This window comes from Heterocephalus glaber, unplaced genomic scaffold (assembly GCF_053883595.1).
Source record: "Heterocephalus glaber isolate CG9 unplaced genomic scaffold, H.glaber_assembly_v1.0 deba00001610, whole genome shotgun sequence".
Lineage (NCBI taxonomy): Eukaryota > Metazoa > Chordata > Mammalia > Rodentia > Bathyergidae > Heterocephalus > Heterocephalus glaber.
The window spans coordinates 35,991,317-36,007,488 of record NW_028258381.1 but is presented as its reverse complement, the minus strand read 5'-3'; positions in this window follow the sequence as shown (position 1 = coordinate 36,007,488).

Genomic DNA, 16,172 nt, shown 5'->3' with positions numbered 1-16,172 from the left:
GAGTACTTTTCAATCTGTCCAGTAAAACCAGCGGCTCCTTGCAGGCAAGAGGGCACTCTCCTTCAGCCCGGCCCAGGCCTCCCAGAGCCCCCATTTGCCCATGGTCCCCTCCCCAGGGACAGTTGAGTGCTTAGGCCAGGTGTTGCCCCTGAGTTTGGGAGCCATCCTCATCTACCCCAAGAGCTGGAGCTCAGGGTGGGAACCCACAGGGACAGCAGAACACAGGCTGCCTCCAGCAGTGCCAGCAGGACTCCCCGAAGTCAGGGAGCAGCCACCATTCTGCTCAATTCAATTTGCGTACTCCACTGCCACCTCCAGGGCACCAGGGCCTCTCCAGAGCTATCGGAGACTCCGCAAAGTTAGCCGGAAACACACACTGGCGCCCTCCTTCGGAACCAGGCTCCGAATCCACAGTCAGACCACAGGGGGAGTGGGCCCAGGAGCCCAGCAGCCCTCTTCTGGCTGCTCTCTGGGCTGTCAGCTGGAGTGACCTAGGACCCGGACAGGAGAAGCCTCAGGCAGCACTGGACCCATGCCACGCAGCAGCAGGCACTGTGATCTGTATAATTCGGATCCCGAGGCAGAAAGGAGGCTGGGGTAGGGTGGAGTCTGCACTTCTACAAATCCCAGGCATTGCCAATGCCCCCAGTCTGATGCTGTGGTCCAGCTTCGTGGTCCAAGTGTAGCCCCAGGAGCAGTGGCTTAGCATCAGCTCAGCATCTCCAGGAAGATGTTTGCTGTTGGAAGCCCAAATGCCTTATCACTGGGCTGTGAGAGTTACCCATGGGCACCATGATTCCAGACTCTGGGAGGCTGAGGCAGGAGGATCAAAAGTCCAAGGCCAGCCTGGGCAATCTAGAGATTTAGTGAGATGCTGTCTTAGAATTTTAAACTATCTTTTTTAAAGGGCTGAGAACAGAGCACAGTGTGAAGGCTCTGGGTTCAAACCTCAGTATTGGAAAAAATAAATACATAAAGCAGGCACTGTGGTGCACACCTGTAATCCTGGCACTCAGGGAGGCTGAGGCAGGAGGATCCCAAGTTTGGGCCCAGCCTGGGCAACATAGCCAGACCCTGTCTCAACAGTAAAATTAGGGTGGCAGTGTAGCTCAGTGTGAAGGCCCTGGGTTCAGTCCTCAGTACTAAGAAAGAAAAGAAAGACAGTAGGAGAAAGGGAGAGAGAGAGAGAGAGAGAGAGAGAGAGAGAGAGAGAGAGAGAGAGAGAGAGAGAGAATGCAGAGTCCCAGGCCTCGCCCCAGGCCTGCTGATGAGAACCTGCATTTGAACAAGGCCCAGGTGTCTGCAGATGCCTTCCAGCCTGAGAAGCTCTGACACCACTCCACACCCCCATGCACACAGAGTGCCCTGTGGAGCCACTGCCAGCATCCTGGGAGACTGATTTATTCCATACCAGGTAAAACCTGCATAGTGGGGATTTTTAAAAACCTCTCTAAGTGACTCTAATAGAAAGCAATGTTTGAGGGCTTTGCTTTATGTTAGACTAGTTTACTAATTCTGTATTGATTTTTACTAACATATTTGTTAATATTTATTGTTTTCTCCTGAGAATATAAACAAAGAAGCAACAGACACATGAAAGATGGGAAATTCAAGACAAAACTGCAGTGAGGTTACCTCACACCTCCTGGAGCAGAGATAATTGTAAAAATGGAAAATTAGTCAGGTGTGGTGGCACACGCCTATAATGTCAGTACTTTGGGAGGCCGAGGCAGGAAAATGGCAAGTCTGAGTCCAACCCAGGCAACTTAGTGGCTTAGCAAGACACTGACTCAAAAGAATTAATGAATAGGGCCGGGGATTTAGCTCAGTGGTTCCACCACCTGCCTCGAAAGCCAAGGTCCTGAGTTCAATCCCCAGTACAAAAAAAAAGAATTAATAAATAAATAAAAAGAACTGAGGATGTATCTCAGTGTGAAGACCCCAAGTTTAAACCCTAGTACTGCAAATAATAATAATAATAATAATAACAACAACAACAATGATGCAAATAACAAATGCAAGTGAGGCTGCGGAGAAACTGGAGCACCGTGCATTGTTGGTAGGAATGTAAAATGGTGCAGTCATCATGGAAGGCAGTTTAGGGTTCCTCAAAAAGCAGAATTACCCTATGTTCCAGCAATAGGATGAACGCTGCTGCCCAATGCCATCCAGCAGAAAAGCAGGCTCATAAAAACACACCAGTGTGTCCTATCCCCTTATTCACTGGGTCTGGCACTGTGTGACTCCTGGCTCTTCCCCAAAGTCAAAATAAGCAAGGTAAGGAAATGTTTCGAATTGACTCAGGACATCAAAGCCTGGGGGCGGGGGGGTGCACTCCTGTAGTCCCAGCCCTTGGGAGGCCGAGGCAGGAGAATCGCCATGAGTTCAAGGCTAGGTTCACCACAACTGGTTCCACTGCTCCTGTTGGGGCAGAGAGCCACCTTCGAGCCTGAATCCTGTGATACACATGAGGCCAAGTGCAGCTCATGAGATCTTTCTGGTGTGCTTGGGGCAAGGTGTCGGGGACTCTGCCAGGTACAGGCTCGGTTGGCAGGAGGATGAGTCACACACAACTCAAAGACAGGGCTCTAACTGTCTGAGGGATCCTAGGTCCCACATCCATTTTTCAATCACATCTTCCACTGCCCTTTTAACCCAGGGCAGATCTGGGAGGTGGGGGAGAGACTCATCTTCAGTGGAAGACCTTCCAGCCCATGGCTTGGACCCTGGCTCTCCCTTCCCATACCCCACGCTGTTCTCCACAGAATGGGGCAAAGGGTCACTGGGAGGAGTGGCACAGGTGTCCACAAAGCACCTGGCATCCTACAGTCTCGACACGGTTCATTCAGCTGGGAACACCAAGGGCGCCTACCCCATGGACACTGAGTTGATTCATCCACCCACCTACAAGCACTCACTGAGCACTCCCTGGGGGCTGTGGCCCCTGGCCCGAAGCTGAAAATGTAACTGTGAGGAAGGAAAACAAGGGTGTTGGGAGTGACCAAGACAGACAATAAGCCGAGTCACAAGCACCTGAGACAGTGGTGCGGGCTGAGAAAACAAGCAGATGGGATCAAGGAGTACGGATTCTGTGCTACTTTGACACGGACCTGTCCAGAAAGGTCCCTCCGGGGCAACATCTGAGCCAACTACTCATGGAAAGAGGAGTCCTGAAGCCTCCCACGAGGTGGCCAGAGCACAGCAAGGCGGGAAAGAAGCCGGAGAAACAAGACCAGAGCCGCTTGGCCCCAGGTGCCATGCCCAACCCACCTCTTCTTGGGCAAGCACTTCACCCTGAGGCCACATCTCCTCCATGGGTTACCTAGCAGAGTGATTTTAAAATATACATCCTTGACCCTTGAGTGGTGGTATCTGTGCCCCCTCTCCTTGAGTATGGGCAGGTTTCTCATTGCTCCAACCATGAAAGTACAACAAAAGTCACATTACAGGGAGGCTTCTTTTTCTGGTACATGGATTGAAACCAGGGCTTTTCCATTGAGCTACCTCCTCAGCTCATTTTTAATATTTATTTTGAGACAAGATTTTAGTAAATTGCTAAGCTGCCCAGGCTGGACTCGAATTTGTGATCCTCCTGCCTCACCCTCCCAAAGTACTGGGATTACAGACATGGGCCACTATGGTGACTTTTGACAATAAGTCCTAAAAGGCTTATTATTAGCTTCTGCCTGGTTCTCTCCAAAGCCTTACTATGCAAGAAGTCCAAGTGCCCCACAAGGGCTAAGCTGGAGAAACCACAGGTAGGCATTCCTGATGGCAGTGACCCTGCCAGTCAGCCACAGGAGTGAACTAGCTTGGATATCTACCATTCAGGGCTCCACAATCCTGGCCAATACTGAGTAAGGCCCCAGGCAGGAACTGCCCAGCTGATCCCTAAACAAACTTGACTCTCATAAGATTGTGAACCAAATAAGATGACAGTTGTTTTACCTCGTACATTCAGGGGTGATGTGTCGCAGTTATAGAATGGGCACCCCTATTCTCTGCCATCATATCTCAAATCCCTCCCTTGCTCACACGCCCTGACCACCTGGTCTTCTTTCTGTTCCTCAATCACCCCAAATGCTCCGGGCCTCAAGTCTCTGAGCACTTGTTTTCTCTCCCCCTGGAAATCCCCTCCCCCTCCCCAGTGGAATTTCCAGTCACCCCTGGCCTGGCTCCTTATCACCTGGGTGGCAGGTCAAAGCACTGCCCCCAGAGAGTCCAGCATCACCTGATTTGGATTAGACCCCCACACACTGCCCTAATCTCATCACTGGATTTTCCTTCCAGGTTCACCACCTGATAGCTTTGTTTGCCTTCACTGATGCTGGCCCCTGCCAGAGTATAAAGTTCAGGAAAGCTGAGTCCTTACCTGTTATGGTCGCCTGCCCTGTGATAACACCTAGCATCTGATAAGGCAAGACGTGCAGTGCGTTTATGCAAGGAAGCAGCCCTGGGAAGGTGGCAAGGAGCTGACTGTGGCAGAGAAAACAGCAGGAGCCCTGAGGCCAGACACCCCATGGAAGAAACTTGTTGGGTTGAAACTAGACTTAGGATGGTTGTGACTGGAGGGTGTCAGGATGATCCTAGCAGGAGTGGAAGTCTCTCAGGTCACATGAAGAGTGTGTATTGTACTTTTTTCCCAGTGCGATGGGATATGTGATGATCTGATGTGTTGCTGTGGTGAAATACATGTAACAGAATTTCCCAAATGAACCACTTTTACATGACAGTCCAGCGGCATTAAGCACAGCCACACTGTCATGCAGCCATCACCACATCCACCTCCGGAATTTTTCCATTTTTCCAAACTGAAATCTGGTCCCCATTAAACACTAACTCCCCAGCCAATGGCACCCACCAATCCACTCTCTCTAGTTAGGGACCTGGAGTAAGGGGAATCAAGCCTGTGTCCTTATGTAACGGGCTTATTTCTCTCAGCACAACATCCTCAAGGATCACTGAGTGTGGCAAGTGTCACAATTTCCTTCCTCTTTATTTTTCCCCAGGACTGGAGACTGAACCTAAGGCCTTTGAATCTATCCATTTAATATTTATTTAGAGACAAGGTCTTGCCAAGTTGTCCAGGCTGGGCTTGAACTTCTGAGCCTCACCCTTCAGACTCTCAAACAGCTAGGATTGCAGGCGTGCACGGCCACACTGGGCTAAAACTTCCTCTTTTCTTAAAATAAAATAGACATCAAGTAAAATGCACTGCATTCCTTTCTATGGCAAAATAGTACTGAACTCCACAATCTGCCGTGATGTGGAAGGCGCCTGCACAGTGTCCCCTTGGCAAAGTGACCCTAGGAGGGGAGCTGAGGTCGCAGCCTGCTCCACAGTGGTGGGCACCCAACTTGCACCCCTATCAGCCCCGCTTCCCAGGAGAGAACCCTTCCCAGGTGAGGACCATCGCCTCGCACAGCAGGGCGGAGACAGCCTGACGGGCGTGGACAAATCACAAGACCAGGGCGGCAGCGGGTCTCGGTCTCGGCGCGCCCGCAATGCGCAGGGGCAGGAGGAGCCACGCGCCGCGTCGGCGAGGCGCATGCGCTTATGGCTCCGTTCGCCCGGGTAACAATCCACCGATCCAGGGTTTGGGCGCCGCCGACAGCTCTGTTTATAAACACACCGCGCGCCCGCCGGCGCGGGTAACCCTAAAGGCTGTGGGTTCGAAGGTCAGAGGTCAGCGGCTCAGGGGTGCTGGCATGGGGACCAGCTCTGTCACCTTCGTAGGTTGCTGACTGTGCTGCGTGTCCGGCCGGACGCGCTTGCAGCGACAGGGTACTGCCGGGCGCCACGTGGTGCGCACGTGGTCCGGCCGGCGCGGCCCTCCCCTCCCCCACAGCGGCCGAGGCGCCCTCTGGTGGTGTCGGCTGTCCGTTGCGCCTGCGCAGAATGGGGCGCGAGGCCATTTCCGGTGTGGGCGGTGTGTGCCGTTGCCCCTCGCGCGGGAGGCGTGGCCCAGGCTACTTACACTGGTCTTCACTGCGGACCAGTGACGGGCGGTGCTGCGGCGTTCACGTGGTCCCGAAGTCTACTGCTCCACGGCGGTGGCTTTCACGTTGACTGTGCAGTATGTCCCAGGTGGGGCTGAGAGCGGTCCAGCTCTCTCCACCGTTCCCACCGCACTTGGATTTGTCCCCAGCAGTGGCTGTACTGAATGTCTGCTGTACAATAAGAAAGAATGGCCTAAAAAAATACATTATTGAAATATTCTAGTTTATTATACTCTTACATGTTTATGGGATTGTACACAACTCATGGGTGTTTCCTAAGCACTCAGTCTTATTTATTTATGTATTTATGGTACGGGGAATTGAATGCTGGACCTTCGCACTGCATCCTCAGCCCTTCTTCACTTTGTATTTGGAGACAGGATCTTGCTAATTTGCTCAGGCTGAGATGGAACATTGGGTGTGCACCAGGCTGGTTTCTTTATACTCAGATTTGAAGAGGTTTACACAGATGAGAAAAACAAACCAACTTCTCCCAGTCTGTTTTCTGCCCATTTCTGCTAAAGGCTCAGAATTGCATTGGCATGGCCAGTTGCTCTATAAAATCAAGATTCTTCAGTTTATCCACTCCGGCATCGTCTTTTAAGTAAATACCTACTATGTGCCAAGCACTGCTCCAGGCTCTGTGGTGTATGGGTCACATAAAGGTAAGTGGAGAATCTGGGCCTGGGGCTGTAGCTCAGTGGTAGAACACTTGCCTAGCATGTGCAAAGGCCCTGGGTTCTGTCCCCAGCATTGCAATGAAAACTAGAAAGTACATAAAGGTCAGGTTGGTGATTGTGTGGCTTATACATATGATTATAAAGTCTGCTGATATGAAAGCACATATAGTACATCATCTACAAATAATAAGTTTATAAAACTAATCAATTCTGTAGAGTCCAATTTTTCTTTTCCAGTACTGAGGATTGAACCTGGGGCCTTCAAACTGAGCTTCAAACATCCCCAGCCCTTTTTATATTTTTTGTTTTGAGACAAGAGTCTCACTAAGTGCCTCTGGCTGAGCTGGAACTTTACTTAACTTTGAGTAATGGCCGTGTGTACGTGCTCCCAGAGCTCCTGCACGTTGGTTTTTCTGCTGAGCCAGCTGCTCAGCCCCAGTCTCACCACTGAGTGGACCCCGGCTTCTAGGGTGGCAGACAGTGTCCTATTCTTAGCCTGGGGTACATTCAGACACAATCTGAAGTGACCCCTGATGAGTCACACCCTATGTCACCTGTTCCGAGGGCAAGTGGGCCTGTGACATGCTTCTAACCAGTGCAGTGTGGGTGAGGAGAAGGAAACCATGGCCTTGGTCAGGTTGCAGTGTATGAAAGGGGTGGCAGCTGTTGTTCCTGCCCCTCTGGTGATGGCAGGACATTAAGGAGACCCTGTCTGGGCCCAGTGGTCAGGACATTCCTGCTGGCCTTGCAGAAGCCAACACCATGCTGTGACCAGCCTCTGGAGAGGTCCCTAAGACAGGACCATAAGTGGCCTCTAGGACACAAGGATGGCCTCCAGCCAATGGCAGGAAACAGCAGGAACCTCAGTCATGAGGCCACAAGGAAACACATTCCACCAATAGCCTGCATGGGCTTGAATAGGATTCTTGCTGGTTGAGTCTCCAGATGAGAACACAGTGTGCCCCACACCTGAAGACTGTACTAGAAGACCCCACTGAGCTGTGGCCAGACTCCTGCCCCATGGAAAATGTGTGCTCACCATAGCAACTACACATGCCATGGTTGCTGGGCTGGCCTGCTACAGGATGGCACCTTCCTGCTAAACTCCATGGCACCTCATCCCCTCTTCTGACTCCTAAGGATCACCTTGGCTTCTGCTACAATACCAGGCCGTCCCCCTGGCTGGGCAAAGGTTTGCCTGCATCTACTCCTGGCCACAGAGGCCATGTGCTCAGCCATCCATGGAGTCTCCACTGAGGAGCCCTCCTGTGCTCCTTCCCAAAAGCAAGCATGACCAGCCCGCCCTGCGCATATGCTCTGGTCTGCAGGGTTTCACAAAAGAAACTGAGGGTCCCTGGGCCCCAGCAACAGCCTGGAGCACTTGGCCCAGGAGAGGGGCTCAGCTAATCAGGCTGCCGGGGGTGGGGGTGCAGGCAGGAGGATCTTCCCAGGCCTCTCAGGTCGGGAGGTTGGCCCTTGGAAGACTGAACAGCCGGGGTGAGGATGGGATTGTAAGCAAGCAGCCCACGGAGGCTTTATTGCCATTTTCTAGGGAACAAAGGCCCGGCTGGCCCCAGGACTTCATGCTGCGGCTCTATTGAAACATCAAGGTGGCTCTCTATTAATCACTCCCCTCGGTGCCTCGGAGACCAAAAAAGGAATCAAACAAAACCTCTTTTCTAAGCAGGAAGAGCTTTGCAGAGGCCCCTGCTGAAAGATCCCCCCCCCCCCTTCCAACAACACTTAACAAGATGCTTGGGCCTCTCAGACTCTCACAAACAAGGGGACTTGCCCTGCTGTGTGCTGAGGGCCTTTGGGACATGACCAGTGGCGCCTCGAGCTCAGTGCAGGACACAGGCTGGGTGAAGGGGGTCTCTCCTACGTGCAGCCCCTCCTTTGTCTTATTTTAGAAACTGAAGACTCAGTTGAATGATTTTTTTTTTTTTTTTTTTTTTAGGTAGACATATGCTGAGAGCATGGGAAAGAAGAAACAGAAATCCCATTTCCCTTTCCCCTATTAGACATGACCTTGAGCCATAACTTCTTTGTCTCTTTTTTTTGTTTTGATATTGCTGTTCTACATTAGCCCTGATAATGAATGCTGCATTATTCTCTAATCTATAAATACAAAGTTTGGCTTCTGTTTTTAAACCAAAGATACAGGTCAAAACACCAAGCAATCACTGCCCCAGACAAGTCCTTATCACGCCAGGGAGCAGACCTGTTACCTGTGGGTGGTGTTCAGATTGCCTTCTTACAGAGACATGGCTGCCTTTTGATTCAGACACTGTGTCTTCTAGAATATGACACTCCAAGTCTTGTATACCTCTGAGAGGAAGCATGTTAAAAAAGGGGAAAAGCTGGCTTAAGACTCCTCTAGTGTGGGTCGGGGATGTAGCTCAGTGGTGCTGGCGCCTGCCTCAAAAGCACAAGGTCCTGAGTTTGATCCCCGGCACCAAAAAAAAAAAAAGACTCCTCAAGTGACTTGCATTCGTATTTGAGGGCAGAAGTCCACCTAGAACAAGTGCATACTATTGGCTTGGAAAATCAGGTGAGTGAAGAGATAGGAATTCATGGGCAGACAGTGTTCTTCGCCTAGCAAGGTAACAGTGTACTTCAAAGTATGGATTTTGGCATGGGAAGCAGCAGTTGAGTGTGGATCCAAAACAGCTGGTGGAGACCACAGGTAGAATGGGCCACAGGTCCACAGGTCTGTCCTACAAGGAGAGACTGTCAGCAGTGGTATGGTGACATTCACAGTACAATGGCTGCTGGCACACAGTATGCACTTAGAAATTATTTACCTACTCTGCCGCCTGCCTCGAAAGCACAAGGTGCTGAATTCAATCCCTGGTACCAAAAACAAAACACCTACAAATTATTTCCTTACTGTGTGGTAGGGTGTCTCCGATCCTTCCCTTTCCTGTATTAAAATCAAACATCCCCATCTTTTGTCTGTAACTCTGTGTGATCTCAGGCAGAAGAGAGGGCAGGTACAGTCCATCCCCACAGATCTGGGGCCTGAGAACATGACTCACTCTGGCCAGTGAAATACATATAGCAGTCCCTAAAGAAGCATAGCATGTTCCCCTTATAGTTCTGATCCATGATAAGAACGTGCCCTGGGTGCCATGCCCTGGGCGGCTACTTCCAAGGAGAACAAGACTCCCCAAGAAACCTGATGCTCCTCAACAACCCAGAGCCAGTCCCAGTAGATCCTAGGAGAACTGCCACCTAGTAACAGATCCCTGATGGAGGATGGAGAAAAGAATGCTTACAATTTAAATCACTAAGATTGGGGGGGGGGGTTGTTATGCAGCACTACTGCAGCAGTTGCTGACTAGTACATAATCTCCCTCTCCAGTTTACCAGAGGCTATATCCAATTTTTTACATGTTTTACATCCCCATCTAGAGCCAGGGACTTTGGGGGGGGTATAATAACAATTCTGAATAAATTTAGGTATTAATAAAGATCTGCCATTCACTGGAGGAAATTGAGACCATACTTTTTTTTTTTTTTTTTTGAGGCAGGGTCTCCCTTTGTAGTTCAGGCTGGCCCTGAATTCACTATGTAGCCCAGGCTGGTCTCAAACTCATGGTGATCCTCCTGCCTCAGCTTCCCAAGTGCTGAGATTATAGGCATGCGCCACCACACACAGCCACTGAAGGAAATTGTATCAAACTCTGTACTGAAAGAATTAAAGCCTGCTGTTCTTAAATATCAAGATTGTCAAATTTCCAAGCAAATTCTGGATGAGTTGGTTAATCTGTTAATCTGAATTAAGAACTGCCTCCTAGGTTAGTAAAGCACACCCCTGGGTGTGTCTGGGTGGGTCTGGAGGTGTGGCCTTGGGGAATATATTTGGTCCCTGGCCTTCAGGACCTGAGCAGCTCTCCTCTGCACCTTCCACCTTGATGTCTCTGCTCTGGAGCCAGCCTATCATGGACTGAGATCATGAGCAAATTAAACATCTCCTCCTGTAAGTTCTTGATGTCAAGAGTATTGGGTCTCGGTGACAAGGAAGCTGACTAATACAGTTGGGCTCTAGTTGTGGAGAGAAGCCAGACTTTTGATCTTCTTTCATTCTGTAAAATGGGGCGAAGACCAGCTGTCCAGCCAACGAACTTGTCCAAGCATGTTAAAAAACTGAAAAATGTTCCTCAAGTAAATGTGACACTTACACATTCCTCTATTCAGCAAATGTTACTGAGCCCCTGTTACATGCCAGAAAAAGTAAAAGCAGGTGGGAGTACACTGTACAAAATTGGGTATAGCCTCTACTGAGCTGGAGAGGGAAATTATATACATACTAGTCAGCAACTGCTGCAGTAGTGGGGTTGGCTTCCATGACTGAGGACAGGAGGTGTCTGCATTCTGCCTCCTGCAAGCTGGAGCCCATGGAAGCTCTTGGTTCTTCCAGTTTGTGCCCAAAGGCCTGAGAACCATGGACACAGATGCCCACGGGCAGGCACACACAGAAGTCTTTGCTCGACCAGAGAGTGCCGTGTGCCATCTCTGCATCCTGGTGCAGTCAGACCCTCAGTGGGCTGTGTGGTGCCCATCCACGTTGGTAAGGGTGTGTCTTTTTTACTCAGTCTACCAAGTCTGGTTTCTGCCAGAGACGGGCTCACAGACACCCCAGGAATATGAAGTGTGATAGAAACATACAGTGAAGGTTTAAATTTTTTTTTAAAGTCCGTCATAGTAAAAGACACATTACCATGAATTACCTTCAAAATACTCCCCCTTGATTCAAACACACTTATCCCATCGTTCTGACCACTTTCTGAAGCAGTTCTGAAAGTCCTCTTTCCTGAGTGTCTCTACAAGGTGTGATCAAAATTACAGTGAATGCTGCTGCTGGATGTTCTTCATTGGAAAGGCAAGCTCGTAAAAACAATGTTGTGCCCTCATCCACCTTATTCATCAGGTCTGGCACTGCATGACGTCTGGCTCTTCCCCAAAGTTAAAAGGGAAACTTTTTGAATCAATTCAGGACATCGAGGAAGCCACAACAGCACAACTAAAGACAATAAAGAAGACTCCCAGAACTGTTTCATAAAGTGGCAAAAATAATGGGATAAGTGTGTTGGAAGGGGGGGGGTCCTGAGGGAGATTAATGGCAATATGTTTGTTTATTTATTTATTTATTTATCGGGGTTCTGGGGATCAAACTCAGGACCTTGCCCTTGTGAGGCAGGCGGAAGAACCACTGAGCTACATCCCCTGCCAGGCAATGTGTTTATTACTGTAATAATATTTTTTATTTAAACAGTTACCATATCTCTTTATCATACCTCATGATACCAGCTATCTGGGAACCTCTTTTTTTTTTGCAGTACCAGGAATTGAACTCAGGACCTTGCAGTTGAGTGGCAAGTGCAGCACCACTGAGCTAAATGCTTGGCCCTGAGAACCTGGGAAATTACAACATAAAATTAAATATCCCAGGTGTATGGATAGTATAACCTTGGATATACCATGATCAAATAGATGGGGAGCGTTCTCCCATGGCCATTAAAAATATCCCTAAACCAAGTATGGTGGCACAAACCTATAGTCCCTGCTACCAGGGAGACTGAAGAAAAGATCATTTAAAGCAGTTGTTGAAGACCAGCATGGGCAACACCATGAGCCCCCATATCAAAAAAAGAAAAGAAGGGGCTGGGGATTTAGCTCAGCAGCACCACACCTGCCTTGCAAGCACAAGGTCCTGAGTTCGATCCCCAGTACCAAAAAAAAAAGAAAAAAAGACTTATGTGAGATGATGCGTGAGATTAATTTCTCTTTTAAATCTATTTTCCTAATTTTCTACAAAGGACATACATTGAAGATCTGATGGGAAGAAGTGTTGTTTCTAAAATGAAATTTAATAGAAATTAAAACAGCTCTTTAATAATCTTTTCCTCCCATATGCTAGCTTTTTTTTGATGATTGACTTCCATGGTCCATTTCAGTTCCTTTTATTCAATCCTCAACTCACTGCCTGTTGCCTGGTAACACATCTTTAATGAGGTCTTTAGCGTGCGCTCTCTCTCTCTCTCTCTCTCTGCCCTTCAACGAGGCTGCTGCACAGAGCAATCTGACTGAGATGATTCCAGACCAGAGCAACAACAAAACTCTCCAGCCTTCTGAATTACCGCATGAGAGAGGGTATTACTTCCAACTTCCCAAAGCATTGCATGTAATAAATGTACTAGAAAGAATAACAGTTTAAAGATTTATGCTTCCTTGCCTTTGCCTTTATACCCAGCTGTGAAAATCTCTCCCTCTACTTCTCCCTCACCCGCTGCTCTCCCAGCATTCCCTGTTTCCCTGATGGAGCAGAAGATTTGCGGATGCCTACCCAGCAGCCCCCTCCTCATGCCCTCTTTGTCCTGCTGGGAGAGCCCAGATTTTATCTAAATGTCCACTTTCCACCAGCTTCAGGGGCCAGGGTCTCCAGCTCCTAAGAATCACAGTGAAGCTAAGGAAAGTGGGGGGGCCTCAGATCATCTGCAGGAACTGGTTTGGGCATGGACACAAGATCATTTGGGCCATGAAGACAGGAAGTGTGTGAGGCGGGGGAGCAACTGAGAAAGGGGCCTGTGTTCCTAAAAAGAGACCCAGGAAACAAAAATGGTCTCCAGTTCCTGGTTTGTGAAGATGGAAGGCCTAAGCCCCCTGTAGGCACCTGGAAGTGATTGGAGCCAACCCACCCAGAACAGAGGAGCTGTAAGGCAGGGAGAAAATGAGACCTGACTTCCCTGAGGTGCTGAATCTGCTCACCCTGGGACCCCCCACCTCCTGAGTGCCATTACGTACAATCCTGAGTCCCCACAGTGGCTGTTTTCTATTACGGGCAGCCTCTAACTGAGTCAGTGCTCAAGTATGTGGATGCTGTGACTCCCCTGGTCATCCCAAAATAGCTGAGCCACCATCCAGGGTCACCTCCCTTGATCTTGGGTCTCACCTGCAATCCCAGTGGGATTACAGCAAAGCCCCGGTTTACATCCCAAAGTGTCCCTGCTTCAGATGATCCATAAGATGGTCATTTTGTGGGTTGAATTGTGTTCCCCAAAATTCATGTATTGAAGTTCTAAACTACAATATTTCAAAATGTGGCCTTTTCTGGAAATAGTCATTGTAGATGTAATCAGTCAAGGTGACGTAGTACTGGAGCAGGGTGAGACCTTAACTGGCAACATGGTTAATATTCTTATAAAAAGAGGAAAGAGGGCTGGGGATTTAGCTCAGTGGTTCCACTGCCTGCCTCGCAAGCACAAGGTCTCGAGTTCAATCCCTGGTACCAACACCCCCCCCCAAAAAAAGAAAAAATATCCCAGCTACTTGGGAGACTGAGGCAGGATTGAAAGTTCAAAGCCAGCCTAGGGAATTTATCGAGATACTGTCTCAAAAAATAAAAAGGGCTAGGAGTATAGCTTGGAGAAATTGAATCTGTGCCTTACAACATATATAAAAATCAATTCCAGGTGGATTAAAAAATTAAATGGAGGGCCAGGGATTTAGCTCAGTGCTTTCACCACCTGCCTTGCAAGCTCAAGGTCCCGAGTTCATCCCCCGTACCAAAAAAAAAAAAAAAAAAAAAAAAAAATTAAATGGGAATAGTAAAGCTACGAAGCTTTAAACAGAAATTGGAAGACAATATCTTCATGACATGGGGGTAGAGATTAGTTTCTTAAGTCCTTAAAAGCACTAATCATAAAGGAAAACAATGATTGCTTTGACTGACTTAAAATTAAGTTTGTTCATCAAAGTATAGCAATAAAAAGAAAGTGAAAGTGAAAATCACAGATGGCAGAAGATATCAGCAACACACATTATCATCAAGGACTGCCGGTCCAACTCTTCCAAGAAATTCAAAGCCATAAGAAGAAAACAAATGCTCCAGTAGAAAAGTGGGCCACAGACCAGAACTAGCACTTTACAGAAGAGCCAGATCCAAACAGCCAGTTCAAAGGGCTATTCACACTCATTACACTCGTGCCAAAGCCTACTACAACTGTACCGAGATATATTTATACCTTCCAGACTGGCGCAAAGAACAGTGGGATGGAAAAAGATGCAGAGCAATGAGAACGCTTATTCACTACAGGTGAGAGGGTAGATTAGGGCAATGACTGGGAAATTGGCATTATTTAGGAAATTTGAACTTGATATATTACATGACTCAGCACATGGACTTCTAGCTAAAAACTTAGAACAATGTTTCTAGACTTCAAAGAGGGTCTGAATCTCCTGGAGGGCTCTGGGCTCTGATTGCCCCGTTTCTGAATCTGGAGGTCTGTGTCAGGACCTGTGAATGTGCGTTTCTAGCAGGTCCCTATGCCACAGTGCTCATCAGGGGACCGTGATTTGCGAACCATCACCCTGGGAGGAAATGTGTGCATGTGTACAAGGGTGCATGTGTGATGGGCGATTGAAAATATGTTGTGTGTTTAAATTTTAAAAGTTATTGGGCCGGGGATTTGGCTCAGTGGTTCTGGCGCCTGCCTCGAAACCTCAAGGTCCTGAGTTCAAACCCCAGTACCAAAAAAAAAAAAGGTATTACAGTAAAAGACTCATTGTCATTAACCCCCCTCAAGAGACTCCCTCTGGAGTCAAACACACTTATCTCATCAGTTTTGCCACTTTCTGAAGCAGTTCTAAGAGTCCTTTCTCATGAGTGTCTTTTTCTTTCTTTTTTTTTTTTTTTTCATACCAGGGATCGAACTCGGGACCTTGAACTTGCAAGGCAGGCACTGGAACCACTGAGCTAAATCCCCAGCCCTTTTATCAGTGTCTTTAGTTGTGCTGTCACAGCTGCCTTGATATGCTGAATCAATTAAAAACATTTCCCTTCCATGGTTATTTTTTAACTTTGAGAAAGAGCGAGAAGTCACACGGTTACAGACCTGGTGAATAAGTTGGTTGAGGACACACCATCATATTTTTCTGAGTCTGCCTTTTTGTTGGATGGCAGCAGTCACCACATTTTTTGTGTGTTTTGTTTTTTTAAAGCAGACATTTAGGAACACATTAAACAATTTGGTGTAGAACTTCTATAAGAAACAAATTCAAGACAGAAATTCTTCCAGCAGGTAACAAAATACTGCTTAAGTTTCTCTCCATCAAAATGATTTGATTCCATAAAACAATCCAACAGCTGTGCAGGCCCAGTCTCCTTTTAGGATTAAAACAGTTGTGTGGCAGTCACTATTCTTTGTTCCGTAAACACAACTGAACACAACAACGTGGTCATAACTGAATCTGAAGTAATTCAGTCCTGAGACTTACAAGAGCGGGTGGGAAACGTCTGCAGTCACACCGAGCACTGCGGAGCAATCTCCCATTTCCTGTCATCAGCACTGTGGCTTCATCCCCAAGCGGAAGGGTAGGGGGCCTTTCTCCCAGAGAACCAAAGTGTTTGCACAGCAAATTTAATAAACTAAGAACACAGCAGGAAAGAGCAACCAAGGAACAAAAGAATTTTCCCTTTTGGGTGCTCTTT